General features: G+C 36.7%; 1 pseudogene; it reads right to left on the bottom strand.

Moving 5' to 3' along the window:
- Positions 1-2,380: 2,380 nt before the first annotated feature.
- Positions 2,381-7,526, bottom strand: part of LOC127433239 (relaxin receptor 2-like) — a 71,512-nt pseudogene continuing 66,366 nt past the window's right edge.

Raw genomic sequence — 7,526 nt, 5'->3', positions numbered from 1 at the left:
ATAAAATACAATATCCGAGAGCGTTAAGTTAATAGTGATGCTCTTGTACATTCTAAGCGATCGCCGCATGTTTTTGGGCATCATAGGCGCTTTTCGAATCTAAAAAATATGCACGCGCCTTTGGTGCCCAAAATGCCGTCAAGGTAGTCAGCTCACTAGTTTTTGATCCACAGCCAATAGTCTGACTGTTACATTGTTCATTGTTGTCATAATCACAGGAGACATCTCTCTCCGTGTCGATATGTGTATTACATTTATTCAGCCTCGTGAACCCAAAACGTCGATGTCAACCATTTAGACTGAAAACAAAATGTCCAATATTTGTAAAGGACCATTTGAAGCCGAAATCTGTTGTGTTTGTGTTATCAGCAGACAGACAGACGCAATCTGTGCTGGTTGTCTGGCCTTCCTCACGGCTTCTCCGTCAATTTAAAGACAAATGAAAGCGCTCTACATGATTACATTTATTACCTCGAAAACATAAAAACAAATAAAGATAACATACCTTGTGTGTTTGTTTAGTAGTTATATGTTCATATCTTTATCCAGACGATGTCGCTGAATTGTGTTATTTTTCACTTTATTGGTCTAGTGTCGACTGGCAGAAAAAAAACGGCCGCGGAGGATAGTGCAGCTCCGCCCTTAGCGACCAATCAGAGAGGAGATATTTAGCAAAAGACAGAAATCCAGCTCGCTGATTGGCTGAGATCCGTTTCTTTTCCCCCCATTAGCTTTTGGAGCGCTTATAAAGATGCTGCTGGAGACTGACAGGTGCGCAGTCGAAAACAACCCAGACAAAAGGCGTCAATACAATGTTTTTTTTAATGGAGTTTTTCTTTTAAAGAGCACTATTTTATCAAAACTGACTAAGAACAGGATTTTCTCCACAAGTATCTCCCATTCCAATCAAACCTACTACAAGCTAAACATTTTAATGTTATTTAATTTTGTAATACAGATGATATAAAACTGATTGTCTGAACTTAGTCATCTTTAGGTAATGCTAAATATTGCTGACCTACCATAACTTGTGTCTGTGACATATGTTTATATACAGCATCAGTTTTGATATAAGCAAATAATGTAATCTGTTTTACACATGATATATGTATCCATCGTGTAAAATTACACAAAAACAAGAATGTGAGACCACTGATTTACTTTGTTGCCATGACGACAAAACGCTGTACACCCTAAAATGACTATAAAAATAACCATTTAAACAAATTACAGCTAAAATAATACATGAGTTTTAACAAAAGAATGAATTTAAGTGCTTTTATAAAATTATAAGCTTCACATTTCTGCCTTTAAACCCTCTAAAAATTGGCCTCATTCACTAGCATTGTAAGTGCTTCAACGTAACCACCATTTATGCTTTTTTAAAGAAAAGGAGGGACGAGTCGAAATTATTTTTCGTGGTTATCAACAATATGCCACAAATGCTGTCGGTTGAGCTTAACTTGTACTGAACCCGGAATATTCCTTTAACATTATACTTCTGTCTGAATTTTGAATATTTGTTTAAATATCATGAGATATGTAGAAAAAAAATAATAATCTAATTTATAAATAACCGACATGAGTACAAAAATAAAATGCGTTTGCATTGCCGTAAAAAAGGACAAAAAAGAAAACAAAAAGAATGTGTCTGTTGTATTGTCAGGCATCTTGCACAGCTGTATCTGAATTATATGCACCTCTTTTTCTTGCATGCTGCTGTTTTTCTGCCATGGACATCAAATTATTAAATACAAAGGTCAGTATTATAGCCCTCAGAAAGTCAGGGGCCATCTAATAGTCCATTAAAAAAGACCCAGGCATTATGATATTTCTCTTTATACGGTATGTCTTTCTCTGATAAATACTAAAATGACAGAACTAGCATAAACTTCTTTTGCTGTACATTACAAATAACTTCTCAAATTTGATCTTGAAGTCTATCACATATTCAAACTTTTCCATAAAAATATTAGTGTCCATCGACACTCCTTGTGTAAACAATGCTGATAAAGCTCCTTTGATTCTTCAGAGATGTATACTGCAGAAAATAATGACAGTCTTGTGCAATGCGTTAATTGTAGTAATTGTTTTTCTTATTTAAAAGCTTTTGAGACTAAGAACAAGCCAAACTCAAGGGCTGTGGGTCAGACATGATGTTTGTGGGGAAAAATGGAGGGGTCCAAGGCACCTGTCTAGCTGAAGAGTTCAAAAATGTTTCTCCAAAGAGAAGTAATGCACCTGGAAAAGCTCTCCATATTGGAACCCAAACAGCAGATGTTGCAGAGTAATCCTCTCACTTCAATTTTTCCACGAAAGGCCGTCATTCTTTTTTTTGAATGTAGATAATGGTTATGACTGCACTACACCATGAGGCTTTTCACTCATATTGGTTATCCACATCTGCCAAAGACAGTCACGGCAAGGAAACTTTTGCAGGGTAATCTGCATTTCTAGAGGTCTCCATGTAGATGGTGGAGCTGGTGAGACTCTTGCGGTCTTTCTTTGATGCAGAGCGCTGCTGCCAATGGCAAAGGAGAAGCTCCACCTGCTCTCTGAAGAAGCTGGTGGTCAGGGTATAAAGGATAGGGTTCAGGGCACTGTTGATGGGTAAAATGAAGATCACCATCCATGAGTTTATTATTCCTGCAAAAACAAACATAATGCATGATGTCATTAATATAAGAATCGATTGTCCTGATAATCTGTGTCAGTAAACAGAAACCATTTGTGCTAATATATATATATATATATATATATATATATATATATATATATATATATATATATTAGCACAAATGGTTTCTATACCATTTTATTTGAAAAGGCTACTGCTGAAATGTTTGTATTTAATTATTTTAAAAAAACAATAGCAAAATATTTCCCCATCTCAAGTCCAAAGTACCAGGACCGTAACTTGCAAAGACATTAGGAGACCACCATAGGGGGATGTGTCCAATTAATCAAACATTAGTCCTTTAACTTTAAATATGGATAACCCATGGATAACCCCAAAATTTCTCTTTTTATGCCAACCTACAGGATTACATTCAATATATTACAGGGTTGAAGATCAATCTAAACATGTCTAATAACTGCATTAGCTCACATTTAACTCATATTGGTGATCAAATGGTAAAGGGCTATACAAAAATTACAAGTCCAATCCTATGTAAGTCTGGAATAAAAAATAGGATTAATATGTGAGGACGGTTAAAATCAATGAGCATTTAGGCAAGACCCGCCCCAGTTTAACCCCAGGGGGATTGTCTTAGCATCTGGTACATGTTGATTAGGAAAAAAAAGGGTCTTGTCAAACTGGAAGTCCAATTCCAGTGTCATGTAATATCAGTGCATTGGTGGTGACAGTAAACTCATCTCAACAGATTTCTCTAGAGAACACAGAACCAGAATGGGGACAAACTGTAAACACTAAAATACTCACTGCTTCAAAAGTATTGCCACAAGACATAAACAATATGCATGTTAACAATTATAAGCTTCACATTTCTGCCTTTAAAAAATTGGCCCCATTCACTTCTATTGTAAGTGCCTCACTGTAACTTTGATTTTTGCTTTTTTTAAAGAAAAGGAGGGACGAGTCTAAATAATTTTGTGTGGTAATCAACATTATGCCACAAATTCTGTCGATTGAGCTTAACTTAACTTAGAAAATATATTAAATTCAGAGGAACCCCAACAAATTCAGTGCTGCAGCAATTTGTGTGATTTCTTACAAGTACAGAAACATACCTGGAATCTCAACCTTTAGCAGAGAGAGTGTTTTGACCAAAAATATGGGTATCCAGCAGAGGGCATCAGAGAACACAATGAAGAAAAAGCGGTTGGCCACGGCCACGTCTTTGTGCAGCCGACTGCGCACATCTGTGGCATTGATGCCTGTTTTATAAATGGAACAGAACATGCTGGAGTAGGAAACAACAATCACCAAGAACGCCACAAGATTAAGACCTGCAAATACATAAAACACAAGTATTTCAAGATATGCATATTAATATTCAAGGCTAAGACCTCCACACATAGATAACAAATATGCAGCCCTATGGATAATAATGTTAAATAGATTACTTAAATATCAGTTTACTTTTAACAGACTGGAGTGTAATGTATTTGGTTTATGTATATGTGGTGTTTCAGTTTACTAGTTGGTACAATGTAAGTGAAACATCTATAGAGACACTAAAACTCCTGAAAGGGTTAGTTCACCCAAAAATGACAATTCTCTCATGATATACCTTTAAGCCATCCCAGATGTGTATGTCTTTCCTTCTTCAGCAGAACCAAAATAAAGGTTTTTATAAGCACATTTCAGTTGTTTGTCCATACTATGAAAGTGAATGGGTGCCATGACACTGCTGGCTGTTTGATGGTCCAAAAGTCATATTTAGGCTGCATAAAAGTAATCCACTTGACTCCAGTCGATCAATGAATGTCTTCTGAAAGAAATCAATAGGTTTGTGTAAACTTTATTAACTTTTAAACGTTTCATGCTAGCAATAGACTCATTACAGAGCTGTCGCTTGACGTAATCACAATGGTGCGTTCACATGAAAAGTCGGAAGCGCACGCTTTGTTTACAACAAAGGAACGAATATCACACAAGAGTTAGGTCATTTCAAACAGCAACCGGAAGCAATGATTTCAATTTAAAAACGCTTTAATTATCAATTTGTTTCTTACAAAACCTATTGATTTGCTTCAGAAGACATTCATTGATCAACTTGAGTCATGTGGATTACTTTTATGCTGCCTAAATATGACTTTTGGACCGTCAAACAGCCAGCAGCCTCATGGCACCCATTCATTTTCATTGTATGGACAAACAGAGCTGAAATGTGCTTATAAATATATTCATTTCGGTTCTGCTGAAGAAGGAAAGACATACAAATCTGGGATGGCTTAAAGGTGAGTAAATAATGAGAGAATTATCATTTTTGGGTGAAATAATCCTTTAAAGGAATAATTCACACCAAAATTAAAATTATCATAATTTGCCTCATGTTGTTCCAAACCCGTATGACATTCTTTTATGGAAATAAATGTTAGGCTGAATGTTGAGGACTGATGACCTCACATTCATAGCAACTTTTTTCCATACAATGAAAAAGAATGGTGACTGAGGCGAAAAGGATATAGCTGCAGGCAGAGCTCCAAAAAGGGATGTGAGCTCCAAACCGCCATTAAAAATATAGGGAGCCCCTTACCTAACCCTTTCCCTAACCTTAACCGTGAGTGGAAGTGATGGCCCCTTTTGGAGTTGACACAACTCCCTTTTGGAGTAACGCAGCATTCTTTTGGAAATTCGCCGCATTTAGAAGTCTCCGGCCTGCATCCATACCTACTTGTCTGAGGCTGGCAGTCCCTAAAATTCTGCCTAGCATCACCTTTTGTGTTCCATAAAACAAAGTCCTAAGTGTTTGGAACAACGTGATGGTGAGTAATTAATTTTTTTGTGTACTATTCCTGTAATGAAAACACTTGAATACATTGGCAAAATCAAACCAGCAGAAAGACTGAGATATTGAACCTAGAAAAATCCCCGTGGAGTATCCTTTGGCCGTAGGTTTCTCCAGCCTATCAGAGTGCAGAGGGAAACAAACTCCATTTCGCCCATAATAGTTCCCAAACAGGTCTTCATTTAGCAAGGGGACAGCTGCTATGACAATTCCCAGAACCCAGATGGAGGCCAGAACCAACACCGTCTGCAGCTTCCCTGGCCGCAGATGGCTAAATGGGAAAACAATGACGAGGAATTTCTCCATGGTCAAGTAGGTGAGGAGGAGAACAGATACTTCAGAGGAGAGCATAGCAAGAAAGCCGATAGTTCGACATTCCACACTCTCCATCCAGATAAGCGCGTTCCGGTTATATTCACCCCGGAATTTCACATCAAACACTCCCAGGAAGAAAAGATAGACTCCCATTAGACAGTCGGCAACTGGAAAACAATGGAGGAAAAAATGAAAGTAATCTTCAAACATCTAACATATGATACAATGTTTAGCATGTTACATGTGATATTTGTGTAAATATGTGCCAGTCAGAGGAAGACATGCTCCCTTTGCTGAGTCCTGGTTCTTCCAAAAGTTTTGTCCTCATCCAACCTCAACTTCTTAGGGGGTATTTACTATTTACACCTGTTCACTCAAAGCTTTTTTACTGATCAGAGAGTCAAGTATATGTGCCCTCCAAGATGCAATCGAGACGGGCAGGAAACTGATCACCCAACAATGATTTGACACGCACACTCGGCCAAGTGCAAATGCATCTGCTTGTTCAAATGCAAATGACAAAGAAACTGCGATACATAACAGGTGTTGTTGTTTTTTGTACCTCAATTGCAGTCCATTTTACCAATTTTATCTGCCTCATGTTTAGTTTTTAAGAACCACATTGATTGCAGCAAAATTTTGCTCCCCAGCATTAACATCATCATGGAAGTGAACTTTCTATTTATATACTAATATATATAGTATAAATACACTAAACTGAACTGAACATTCAACTTGGACTACAAGCAGCAGCATAAAACAAAAACTGTTCACGAAGTAAAGCAGTATTGTAGCATGTCTGTACTGACAGTTGGACTGCTATTCTTGGTTTCATATCAGGTTGCAACATGTTAGCTGTGGTATCCTCAGCTTGTACAGTAATTAACTTGATTTAAAGTGATAGTGATGATCCCCTGCTGCATCATTTTTTTCTACTGAATGTTAATCCTGACAGTGAAAATTCAGTTTCTCATTACCAATCTAAAAACAAGGACACAGTGTGACCAGAAGTGTTTGTATTGTGAAATTTCTTACTAATTTGTTTTAGTTGTTTTTTTTTCATAGGGGTGTGAAATATTTGACAGATGCTTATTTTCTGGTTGTCCCAAACATCAGATGGGGAACATAAGATTATTCCAGCTGTCAAACAGGCTTATGAGAAAAGGGAATTTTTTCTACAATTATTTATATAGGGTCCAACGGTGCTAAATGCACACCTTTTTCTGGTCACAAAGTATATTAAGATTGAAAAATGCATTTCTTTTTATTGAATATTGATGGAGCAACATAATTTGTGTGAAGCCAAATAATAACAGAAGGTTGCTTTGATTAAAATTCTTAAAAAAATTAATTAAGAAAAAGTGGTGTTGGAGCCTTTTACCCAAGACTTGGGGTAAAGTATTTTGTCTAAAAATAAATGTGATAATTTCAGGTATTTTTATGCGCTACTTAAATTTGCAGCATTTAAAAAATTCAATATTAGGCCAAATTACCTCAAAATCAAACTTTATACATTGCACATAATGATCTCATTGATCAGGAATATGTTGCAGTGTATAGTGACAAACAGGTCTTTAGAAAAGTACAGTGGTATTTTTGTTGCTGTTTAGTGTTTTGTGAGAAAATCAAATCAAAAGTGCCTTTTACGCAGTTACACCATACTTATCCTTTTACCTTTAAGTGTCGTTAAATACATCATGACTGAGACCTGTGACAGGAGATGATCTCTGATTC

Source organism: Myxocyprinus asiaticus, chromosome 43 (assembly GCF_019703515.2).
Source record: "Myxocyprinus asiaticus isolate MX2 ecotype Aquarium Trade chromosome 43, UBuf_Myxa_2, whole genome shotgun sequence".
Taxonomy (NCBI): domain Eukaryota; kingdom Metazoa; phylum Chordata; class Actinopteri; order Cypriniformes; family Catostomidae; genus Myxocyprinus; species Myxocyprinus asiaticus.
This window is presented reverse-complemented; position numbering and strand designations above follow the sequence as displayed.